Here is a 12,621-nt window from a genome sequence, read left to right as displayed (position 1 = left end):
TTCCTAACTGTCAGGGTAGTTAAACACTGGAATAAATTGCCTAGGGAGGTTGTGGAATCTCCATCTCTGGAGGTATTCAAGAGTAGGTTAGATAAATGTCTATCAGGGATGGTCTAGACAGTATTTGGTCCTGCCATGAGGGCAGGGGACTAGACTCGATGACCTCTCGAGGTCCCTTCGAGTCCTAGAGTCTATGAATCTATGAATCTTTCCAGCAAGTGGGTGGAAGTGGGTGGAGCCAAGGCTGACACCTCAAGGTTTCCAGCAGCATAGCTCTATTGGCATATCAAGCTGTGCACAGCGTGCCGGGTACCAATCAGGGTTGATCCATTACTCCCCCAGGCAGATAGGAAATTGTGAGTCACAGTCTCCCTCGTGGCCTGGTCAGGGGACAATGCAACAATTGTTACATCACGATATAGCCCCAAAGAGCATTCCCAATGGGAAACATGAAAACCACACACTCCTTTCCCCAGTAATAGTTTAACCTACACTATATAACCATTTGACCTGCACGCCTTTCCCAAATTACAGCTTTCCAAAATATGAATCTATCTGAATTAAAAAACCACGCCTAGTTTTGTCAGTTTCTAGACCTGGATCAGAACACACATCATTTCACCAACCCCCCAAATTTGGTGGGTTCCAATAAGAAGGACTCAGAGGAAAAACATGGTTTGAGTTTTACAGAACTGCTGCCAGTTTTGCTAGTCTCTAGTTCCCAGTGGAGGAAATAATCTGAATATTTTGAGGTAACCATATATTCTAAAACAAGTTAATAAAATTTGGCCGGCTCTTGTTCCCACTGAAATCAGTGAGAGTCTTACCATTTACTTCTATCAGAGCAGAATTAGGCCTGTTTAGGCAATATTTTTAAAAGCACCCAAATGATTTCGGAGTAGCCTCATTGAAAATGTTTCGATTAAACTTTTTTTTTTTTTGGCCCCAAAATGCAGATTCATCTTGACCAGAACATTTCACAAATATTTGTCAAATTCACCACATTGTTTTGATTGGGGAACCCTTCCACCTAAAAAAATTCCCAGCAAAACAGAAGTGATTCATTTTGATTTTTTTTATTCAAAACATCTTTTTGTTTAGACATTTACTTCAATTTTGTTTTTAAAATTAAAGAAAAAAACCCAACCCTCAAACAAAATGAAATGTTTTGTTCAACCCCAAACTATTTTAATTTTTTTCATTTTTTTTTAGGTTGGCCAGGAAACCAAACAATTCGTTACTCGTACAGCTCTGCTCAGCACCCTGTGTCCTGGGGATTTTGAAAAATTTCCTCACTGGCTCATACTGAACCATAGAAACTTTATTTTTTAAACTGCTTATTTGAATTTAAATCTGTTTTTATTTTTAGGTTACAAGACTTGTGGAGTTTCCACCACTCGTGAGTCATTATGAAAAAACTCGCAAGCTCTAAAAGACACTGCCCTTTGAAGTCAGGTTAACTTTCAACATTCAATAGCTGACTTTTATTGGAGCAGAGTTAGGTCAAATACTGAAGGCTTTTGAAAATGTCACCCTTATATATTTGGTTCCCCAGTGCGCTATATTTTTTCTAATTTAAAGGAGAAGTTTTAATTAAATTTAAAACAAACAAACCAAAAAAAAAAACAGCCAGAAAATCCTGGTGGAAAAGGTAATTTTGGTGGTAGAAATGTAGGGTAATTAAGCAAATTTATCTCTAGTCGATTTTAAGGATGCATTGTGGGAAATGATGTTATGTAACAAAAAAGCCTAAATAATAAAATCAGGAAAATTTATTATTTATATCTGTATTTTATATCTTCCTATAGGTCCCAGCCAGGATCAGGGACCCATTATGTTAGGCATTGTAAAAGCTTGGAGTCAGAAACAGTCCCAGCAGCTCTCCCTGTTGACTTAAGATATAAAATCAAACTTTATTATAGAGAGTTAATGCATAACACTTTCTGAAGTCCTATTTCATATGCATACTGTGGTTAATATATATGCAAATAATTTGCTTTACAGAAGTAAAACTTCATATAAATTAAGTAGATAATTAGTAATCCAATTTGTACAGTGTAATATGCGTCATGAAATTAAATCATTAAACAGATTTTGTACAACATTTTAACTAAGATTTTTGGGAGCGTACTATAGAACAGTCCAGTAAGCAAATATACGTTTTTTCTTAAAGGCTCAGTCCAAATCACACTGAACCCATTGGTTCAATGGGAGTTGGATCAGCCCCTTACATCTGGAATGTGTACACCACCATCATTAGGGTTTACAAGCTGCTTCAAATAGGATCCATCCAAGATTATATTTATGGGACTGTTTTTACATGTGAATGACTCAGTCATTATTACACCAGAGTCAAATGTGAAAACAGGCTAGTCTGATTTTTATTCTGAGTGCAAAGTACTGCTACAAGGATCTGAGGCATGGTCTACACCTAAAAATTAGATTGACTTAGCTACATTGCTCAGGGCTGTGAAAATTTGTATGCCCTGTGCAGCATAGTCGGTCAACTCAATTCCCACTGTCGACACAGAATTCTTCTGTTGACCTAGTTACCCACCTCTCAGAAAGATGGATTAGCAACATTGCAGGAAAAACCCCTTCAGTTGATGTAGGATGTGTCTACACTATGGTGCTGCAATGTCACAGATGCAGAGCCATAGCTGTGCTGCTATAGTGTAGACATACCCTGAGTGCAGATCCACAGTTTTACAGGTTGACACAGGGGTGCCACAAAGCTAGTGAACTTTGCTGGGAGAGAACACAGTCTAGCAATTAAAGGAGCATGATCCCTTCTGGCTGGCTGATGAAATGACAGTGAACTCAGGCGTGTCCAGGAACATCTTTTCTGATTCGCTAGAACTCAGATTTCTTCAGTATGATACTTTGGGTGGTGGTAATGGAAGTAGTGAGGGTGGAGGGGGAAGAAATAGAACAACTCATTACATTTTGATGCATCTTCTGTTAACTTTCTTATTGTGTAGTTCTTCCTTCTTAACTACTTTTCTTCTTCTTGAAAATTGAGACTCATCATAGTCTTGTTCAGGGGCTCAGGTGAGTAGAGCTGGCTAAAACTTGGAATTTCAAGTTTACAGAAAGTTTAGATATTTTGAAATTTCCTGCAAACCATACATTTTGGGAAAAAAGTTCTTTTGGAAACACCAGTATCTAACGCTGACTTGCCTGCTGTGGGTGGTGCAGAACTATCTTTGTGAATTTAAGGCCCTACTTCAGTAAATTACTTAAGTAGGTGCTTGTCGTCTTGTGGTACTATACTTTTGAGCACAAGAGGAGCGCCACTGAAATCAATGGGACTAGACATGTGCTTAAAGTGATGCACATGCTTAAATATCTTGCTGGATTGAGGCCTTACTCCATGATATTCTACTTAGCCCTAGGTTTGAAAAGGATAATAACTTGGGCGTCTCTGCTGTAGGTCAATTTCATAGGAGACTGTGGACATAGTGGCCAGCATATCCATATTTGTCCCTGGTCAGGACTGGGTACACCATACCAAGCTCCCAAGGCTGGGAGAGTAGAGCCGGGTGAAATTTTTCAGTCATGTTTTATTTGCTGCAAAAGGCAAAAAATTGTGAATTTGGCAAATAGTTGCACAATTGAATTTTTCTTTTTGTTGTTGAAAAAGTCATAATGGTTCATTTAATATTGAGAATTTCAAAATGTTTTGACTCTCTTTCAAAATGATGGTTTGTTTAGAAATGTAGCTAGATCTCTTTTAAACAGAATATAAAATGCTCTCAAACAGAACAAAATAGAAATAAACATTGTAATGAAATGAAAAACTGAAAAATTTTAGGTTTGATTCAATTCAAAACAAAAATTTTCTGTGGATTTTTTTAATTCAGCCGCCAAACTGAAGAACCAAATATTCACTCATCTCTGTGTGAGAGGCATGTTTTTGCATCAGTTGAGCATGCTCTTACGCGTAAAGAAGCCCCATAATGAAACCTTTACTTCTGAACAGCACTAAGAGGGATGATCTGGCAGAGAAAGCAAAAACCCTTCCTTTCCTTTGATGGATTTTCTAACGAATTACTTGACTGGATGGAGATATGCAATTCCTAACCTTCCATGCAGGATATAAAATGATTGTTGAATGAGTCTCTCTTATAAAAGCACTAGTATGGAACACCAGCTTTCAGTCATAGATCTAATAACATGTTCAATGTATCGGTAACAAATCATGCAAAGTTGTTGAAAGATTTTTTTCTTTTCCAATTTTGACCATAATATCTTGCCTTGTACTTCAATTAAACAGCTACTTAAACATTTTACAACAGTGAAGCTCAAATACTAATGGGCAGTGTCATCAAACTGATAATATCGCATTGACATTTTTAGCTGGTTAATTACTTCATTTCCTTGCAGCCAGCAATATAACTATTTCACAGTATATATAGTTGTATTTTTGGCCAGTTCTAAGAACACTGTAGGTTCTCCGATGCTATATTTCTCTTCAAACCATCTTTTTGCTACGCATTTGAATTCAGCTTTTATTTTTAAATAAATATTTTGCAGATGTAATTTTGATAAAAATCTCTTTGTTGGCTTAATGAAGTTGTTTTTATGGATCCATATAACATCAGTGCCTTAATTACTACAAATGGATAATAAACCCTTTCTCATATATGAGAATGGGAGACACACAGAGTGAATGTCATTAGGAACAATTGGATTTTTCACTTGATAATTTAGTAAAAAATGTAAATACTGCAAATAACTGCCCTGAAGGGAGGTTGGGTAACTACACCAGGAACCATATAGCATAACTGATTTTTACAGCGATTGTTCTCTGCATTGTCTGGCTGTGCTGAGAACAACAGCAACAAAACACCCATTCACCTACAAAGTACAATAATTTTTCATTCTGTGAGAACTGTTTAATTTCTCCCCATGGTTTTAAGGTTTCCGGTACTTAATTTTCTAATAGTACAGGAGAGAGTTGAATATTTGCATATGTTTTGCAGAATTATAGCCATATCTGGGAGCCAGTTCTCTTGGTTGCAACATAATTCCCCTGGCTTCGGGTAATAAAACCAGTCCCTTGTTTCATGGCATTATAGCTGAAGCAGTCTCTGTGATTTCATGTATTAAACAGCCTCACCTTTTGTGATTTGGGGCAACCAAGGAGTGTTGATCATTCTGTTTGGCTAGGTTCATTAATAGAAATAAACCATCTTCCTTGCCTGCCCTCTACCTCATAAACCAAGGTTCCAGTCTCACAAATGCTTAAGCCCATGCTTAATGTTACACACATGAACATTCCCATCGATTGCGGTGGGAGTTCATGAGTAGTCCTCTTTGGGGAACTTGAAGACAAGCTTCACTGAGCATGTGTAAGTCTTTGAGGAATTGAATCCCAAATCATCCGCCAGTCAAGGTAAGGAGAGGCCCTAATGCTCCAGCGGAAGAACTCTGGGTTAACCCTGGGCTCTATTCCTAGCTCTGACAAGGTGGCATTGGACACAGCACTTAACTTTGCTAAGGGCTTCTCTTCACTACTGGGTAAATCAACCTAAGTTACATTACTCTAGCTACATGAATAGCATAAGAATGGCCATACTGTGTCAGACCAAAGGTCCATCCAGCCCAGTATCCTGTCTACTTACAGTGGCCAATGCTAGGTGCCCCAGAGGGAATGAACCTAACAGGTAATGATCAAGTGATCTCTCTCCTGCCATCCATCTCCAGCCTCTGACAAACAGAGGCTAGGAGACACCATTCCTTACTCATCTTGGCTAATAGCCATTAATGGACTTAACCTCCATGAATTTATCCAGTTCTCTTTTAAACGCTGTTATAGTCCTAGCCTTCACAACCTCCTCAGGCAAGGAGTACCACAGGTTGACTGTGGGCTGTGTGAAGAAGAACTTCCTTTTTTTTGTGTTAAACCAGCTGCCCATTAATTTTATTTGGTGTCCCCTAGTTCTTATATTATGGGAACAAGTAAATAACTTTTCCTTATTCACTTTCTCCACACCACCACTCCATGATTTATATACCTTTATCAGATCCCGCCTTAGCCTCCTCTTTTCCAAGCTGAAAGTCCTAGCCTCTTTAATCTCTCCTCATATGAGACCTGTTCCAAACCCCTAATCATTTTAGTTGTCCTTCTCTGACCTTTTCTAATGCCAGTATATCTTTTTTGACATGAGGAGACCACATCTGTATGATATTCAAAGATATGGGCGTACCATGGATTTATATAAAGGCAATAAAATATTCTCCATATTTTTCTCTATCCCTTTTTAATGATTCCTAACATCCTGTTTGCTTTTTGACTGCCACTGCACACTGCATGGTTGTCTTCAGAGAATCATCCATGATGACTCCAGATCTCTTTCCTGATCAGTTGTAGCTAAGTTACCCCCCATCATATTTATGTATAGTTGGGTTATTTTTTCCAATATGCATTACTTTACATTTATCCACATTAATTTCATTTGCCATTTGTTGCCCAATCACTTAATTTTGTGGGAGGATTTTTGAAGTTTCTTCACTGTCTGCTTTGGTCTTAACTATCTTGAGCAGTTTAGTATCATCTGCAAACTTTGCCACCTCACTGTTTACCCCTTTCTCCAGATCATTTATGAATAAGTTGAATAGGATTGGTCTTTGGGGAACACCATTAGTTACCCCTCTCCATTCTGAAAATTTACCATTTATTCCTACCCTTTGTTCCCTGTCGTTTAACCAGTTCTTAATCCATGAAAGGATCTTCACTCTTATCCCATGATAACTTAATTTACGTAAGAGCCTTTGGTGAGGGACCTTGTCAAAGTCTTTCTGGCAATCTAAGTACACAATAATGTATCTGGAGTTGACATAACTTAAGTCGACTTACCTAAGTGTCTTCATTGCACTGCATCAATGAGAGACACTCTCCAGTTAACTTATTTTACTCTTCTTGGAGAGGTGGAGTACCGGGGTCGACCAGAGTGTGCTCTGCCATCGATTTAACGGGTCTTCACTAGCCCCGCTAAATTGACCCCTGCTCCATCGATTGAAGTAGTGTCCATCTCCCTGTTGTGAAGACTAAGCCCTAAATCTGTTTGTGTAAAATGGATGAGGCTTAATTATGGTTTATAAAATTCTCTGAGAGCCTTTGTTGGAAGGTGCTATAGAAGGGCAAAGTATTAATAATAACTAAACAAATAATCACCTTCCCCAACTATTCTGCATTACAGGGGGAGGTCTATGTGTGCCCTTCCTACCTTCTCCATGCACTGCTGTGGGATTGGGAGGCAGAGCCATACTCTGGGTAGATAGAAGCTGACTTGACGAAATGACAACAGCGTCCTTTCTAAGCATCCCTTTCCTGCAACTCCTCACTCTCAGCCTTTCAGAAACCCACTTAACCCTTTATGTGGCCTTTACTAGCTACCTCTTGTATTTCCTCACTAAGTAGTATCTTATTGTAGACTCTAGGTGTTCACCCCCTCTTGTTCAGTTGACACTTGTCTGGCAGAAAGTGTAAACAGCTCCACAGGGATTTTGTGAATCAATATAAAAAAGGACGATTACCAGTGTGGATTTTCTTCTTGTTATGACTTCAGGCAATTAATGCTTAGGGAGACTGATACTGTCCGAATGTTTTCTTCTCGCTGCTGACACTTGGTTGACAGTTCTTGCTTTTGTGACCAGCCATAATGGGGCATTCATTTTACCCTTTCTTCTCTGGACACTTTTAGGCACAGGTGTCTCTAGGAAAAGCTGGTGTATTCTGAAAGACTTTCTCAGTAGGTGAGGAAGGAGAAGGCTAAAGAAGCTTGGGAATTCTGGTGATGAGACCTTAAAAGCTTTCTGTGTTTCAGAATGTATGCCAAAATATGGGATGCTGTTAAAATAAGTTTCAGCTGGTAGAGAAATCAGACACTGGAACTGTCAGAAAACCTAGCTCCATTAAAAAAAATAAATAGGAATCAGTCTAGACTGAGTCTAAAAACTCAAGACACTCAAATATCATCCAGGATGGGCAAGGGCTCAAGGTGGGAGGGATAGCTCAGTGGCTTGAGCATTGGCTCTGCTAAACCCAGGGTTGAGAGCTCAATCCTTGAGGGGGCCATTTAGGGATCTGGGGAAAAAATCTGTCTGGGGATTGGTCCTACTCTAAGCAGGGGGTTGGACTAGATGACCTCCTGTGCTCCCTTTCAACCCTGATATTCTATGACCCAAAAAAAGACTTTAACAGATAATCTTAGGCCAGTGGTCCCCAACCTTTTTGTGACCAGTAGCATATTTACGTTTTCAGAAGAGTGTGGCAGGCGCCAACAATTTTTCAAGGCTTATTTTGTATTTGTACTTTAAGTAATACAAAAAAATCATATTTAATATTACAAAATATATGAATCCAGAGAAAAGAGAGAAGCCAGAGAGAAGCCACGAGGACAGAGAATACTGGTGCCCGCAGCCCCGGAGTACTCTGTCCCCAACAGGCGTGGGGGCCCGGATTCTCTCCCCTGCTGGGAACTAGGTGGGTCCCGCGCCTGCTGGTGACTGAGAACACCAGCGCCCACAGCGTGCAGCCCCAGAGCTCTCTGTCCCTGGCAGACGTGGGGCTGCAGCTTCTCTCTCCTGTGGGGCACTAGGCAGGCCCCGCACCTGCGAGGAACAGAGAACACTGTGCTCACAGCCTGAGTTCTCTGTCTCTGGCAGGCACAGGGCCGTGGCTTCTCGCCCTTGCTGGGCACTAGGCAGACACACATAAATGCCCTGGCAGGTGCCACGGTGCCCATAAGCACCATGTTGGGGACCACTGTCATAGGCTCTTAATTCTATATTTGGGCACTTAAACAAGTAGCCTGAATTTCAAAAGGGCTGAGCACGCAGTAGCGCCCCTTGGAGTCTATAAGAGCTTCTGAGTGCTCAGAGGTTTTGTGATTCAGGCCACGTATTTGGGTGCCTTATGGATCAGGAGCTCCCCTGCCCTCCCAGAAAGCTCCTCCCCAACCCCGCAAAGCTTCTCACATGAAGATTTGTGTAGGTACAAACATGCTGACTCTCACTATGAGCATTTGCAGTAAAGAGCAAAATATCAACAGGTCTTGAAGAGAGCTAAAAGTCAGAAGGCTGAGAGCTTTCAATGTGGTTACATTTGAAACTTTGCCAGGAGCTAATGTCTGAGTAAATTAGCCTCGCTGTGGAGATGAGCAGATCTTTGCATGTATTGAAGACATTGGTTTTGGCCAGAGGGGAGACCAGCTGAGAGGAGTGTAGTATGAAATAAACAGAAGTCATGTCAAAGCTGCTAAGTGGTGGGGGAGTTAACTTGAGTTTTCCTAGTTGTCTTAGACAGAAAGGTGACAGGTTGTTTACCCCATGACTGAATTGAAAAGAAGAGAGTGGAGCCACCAAGACTACTTCTTCCTGGGAACACTGCTTTTTTGAATAACGAATACATTTAGAGAAAAATGCCACCAGCTTGTGGACACTTCATGGGAAGGAAAAAAAGTGGAATTCATAGAATGAATTATACAGCACAAACTTTTTTCATGTTGAGCCTTTGCTTGACTAATATTTAAAGATCTCTATGCATATATTATGGCTACCCTTTTAATATTACAGGGAAAGGGAAAAGAAAAATGTGGTTATAATAAACTGTATGGTTTACTATATTATTTTTATGCTGGGGACCAGAAGTAATCAGGCTGAAGGGAGATTATTTGCCATTACAAAGTCAATAAAGGATAAGTTAAAAAAAATTAGTAACTACATGTGGCTGTTCCCAATGGTGATGTCTTAATCAAAACCAATAGTGGCATTTTTATTAAAAAAAATGATGATAGAAATTGATTCATTTTTAAAGTAGGAGCTATGGATTTAATATCTTTTAGCATCTATTATTGGCTTTGTTTTAGGATTTAGTGATTATATCTATCTAAACAGAGCTGGAAGTCATATGTCTAGAAAACTGTCTCTGGTAGAATTTCCTCAGAACATGTACAAAAAGCTTTTGGTTTATTATCTCTGTGCCTTGATTGTTAAAGAAAAACAAAAGCTAAGGCTTTTTGTAATTATTCTGAGCAGATTGCCCTAGACAACAGATAAACACAGATAGCAGGGTTCATTTTTCTTTCTTTCTTTCTTAGAGAAATGGTCACCAAAGGTAAAGTGTCTCCTTGTGCTGCGTGACAGCACAAGGACTACGAGACACCACTTAAGTTCTTTTTTTGGGAGTTTAAATGGAATTCAAGTGCTGCATAGATTTTATACTGCCCTTCTGTGTAGGGGTCAATTTTACTCAAAGGAAACTGACAACCGTGGAGGCTGAAGTCCTCTTCTTCAGCCATAAAACAAGCACAGTGATAGCATTGCAGGGCAAACTGCCCTGATCTGAAGGGTACCCTAGCTCAGAGGGTATTTTATCCTCCGAGGCCCTTCATTCTTTAAATGCTGAAACTCACCACCGAGTGTGATGGTAAGTGCCCATGGGTTTGGTTTTCTGGACAGAGCATGCCAATTTACTTCATGTGGATGTCCAACCAAGTTCGTCTTGGCCTTGATACTGCAAGTCCTTGTGTGGTATGCCATAGGGAATGCAAGTGTGAGCAGACTGTGTAGATGTGACTAGGGTTAAGCATGGGTCACAATGCATCCTGCAATGAGAAGCAATAAGTCTTGAGTCCCATGCGTGATCGTCTATCTTACTCTAAAAGCAGAGGGTCAAAAAGAGACAGGACATGGGAGGAGAATGGTCATGTCTGAAGGCTTCAGTGTGATCTTAGCATGCAAATGAATCACTCAGCTACATGTTATAATATTGTCTTACTCCTTCTATAACGTGGAGACAACAGTGTTGCATTCCCAGCAGTGCAGGCTCAAGTTCTTCTGCATTCCTTATCCTACTCATTACTTTTAACCTGGTGCTGATGCACATTATACATAGCACAGGATTACGGCTGGAGTGCATAGGTGCTTTGTCAATAAAAACCTGTTATCTCTTTTGCTTGCAGATATTAAAATCAATGAACAGGTCTTTTGAAGGAGATAAAGAATACAGAAGACTCTCCTTGACACTCAGCGTGTAGGCTTGCACTTTGCTCGCTCTTCTCCATTTTCCATTGCGTTGTAAATCTTCATTTGTGGGAAGCAGCTATAAATCAAGAAGGCAAACATAAGACAAATTAGCCATACCATGCTATAGACGGAAGATTTCAAGATACATTTCTCACATACAATGTTTCTTCACCAGTGCTGCCATCAGATCTAGCTCTTAGAATGAAGACCAGTGAATAATGGCTTAGCCAAGCAATAAATACATAATGCAACATCACCTTTGAACTTTGTAGCTGATGCTGAGGTCAAAGATTATATGGGTTGTAATCATGATTTATGCTTTCAGTCTCTTTGCATTTTTCAGGTCATCTTTACCTGTCTCTTGGTTTGATCTGAAATATTTAATTATTCTATTTCTTATAGTAAGTCACAACAATATGCCAATGTCTCTTATATTGCACAAAGTACAATTTTCTGTGCAGCTTAATTTTTAAAATATTTTCTATGCATATGACTTATTCTCTCTGGTTAGGTCATTTTACTTTGCTAACTTACTGTAAAAATATTATTCCATATACACAGATCAAATAAAAGGAGTCCATGGGGTTTATTTTCAAGGAATGCCACACTGTAGTTGTTAAAAATCCTGCTTTATTAATGTCAGCAGACTTAGCAATCACATATCTTTTCCATTATTAGAAATGTGAACCTGTTTCCTAATTGCTTCACTACGAAAATTATAATTTCAAGGCAGCTTGATGGCCTCTTAATTCCTTTCTATCACACTGGTTGATCAGAAGTTAGGTTTTACTGGTGAACAGTAGCTATGTATCCCAGATTGCTTTCAGGCTTAATACTTGAAAGTACATCAGTCAATCTATTAGCATAACTTGACACTACACTTTGATACTGCCAGATATTTGCTTCATACATTGCCTCTATTGATTCTTTGGCTTTGTGCCTCTGTTGGAGCAATGTGCAGGGTGGAAGAGCATTCAGAAATAACGCTGAAAGAAAATGGTGTCTGTTGCCGAAGTCTACTATTTCATCTCTTCTGCCAACGCGTGAGGCCTTTATGGCAGCCGGAGAAAGTTTAACTTGCTCCCTTACACAAAGCCAAATCTGCTCCTTTCCTTTCCTCCCCTCCCAGCCCAAGCCTGAGTTGCCAGCCTTCATGCAGGGGATCTTGCCTTTAGGTGTGAAGCAAGAGCAAAGTGACTTTGCAGATACAACTACAGCCTTGCAGCTGGAATAAGTCTTGTTTCTGCTCCATCCCCTGTCCCTAGGATCACTGGCTGACGGTTCTGTGTAGCGGTGGATACTTTAGGCCCCACCTCTATTCCTTTAAGTAATCTTAAGCACACTTTGCTAGTGCTGTACTCTGCAGTGATAGCTGGGAGACCAGGCTCTGAGTATCACTCCTAGTTTCTTGGGTCCTGCGCCAGCCGGGAATGCTTGAGCTCTCCAAGAAGGGGGAATTTGTTTTCTATCTTTCAGCAACTGGATGAACAATGAGAGTTGCAAAATGAGCTCCCTCCACAATAGCTCTCTCCTGGGGATATGTCAGAGCAATGAATTTGTTCTGCATGTGGGTGGGTAGCCAGAATA

Source organism: Chelonoidis abingdonii, chromosome 17 (assembly GCF_003597395.2).
Source record: "Chelonoidis abingdonii isolate Lonesome George chromosome 17, CheloAbing_2.0, whole genome shotgun sequence".
NCBI lineage: Eukaryota > Metazoa > Chordata > Testudines > Testudinidae > Chelonoidis > Chelonoidis abingdonii.
Note: the sequence above shows the minus strand (reverse complement) of the source record.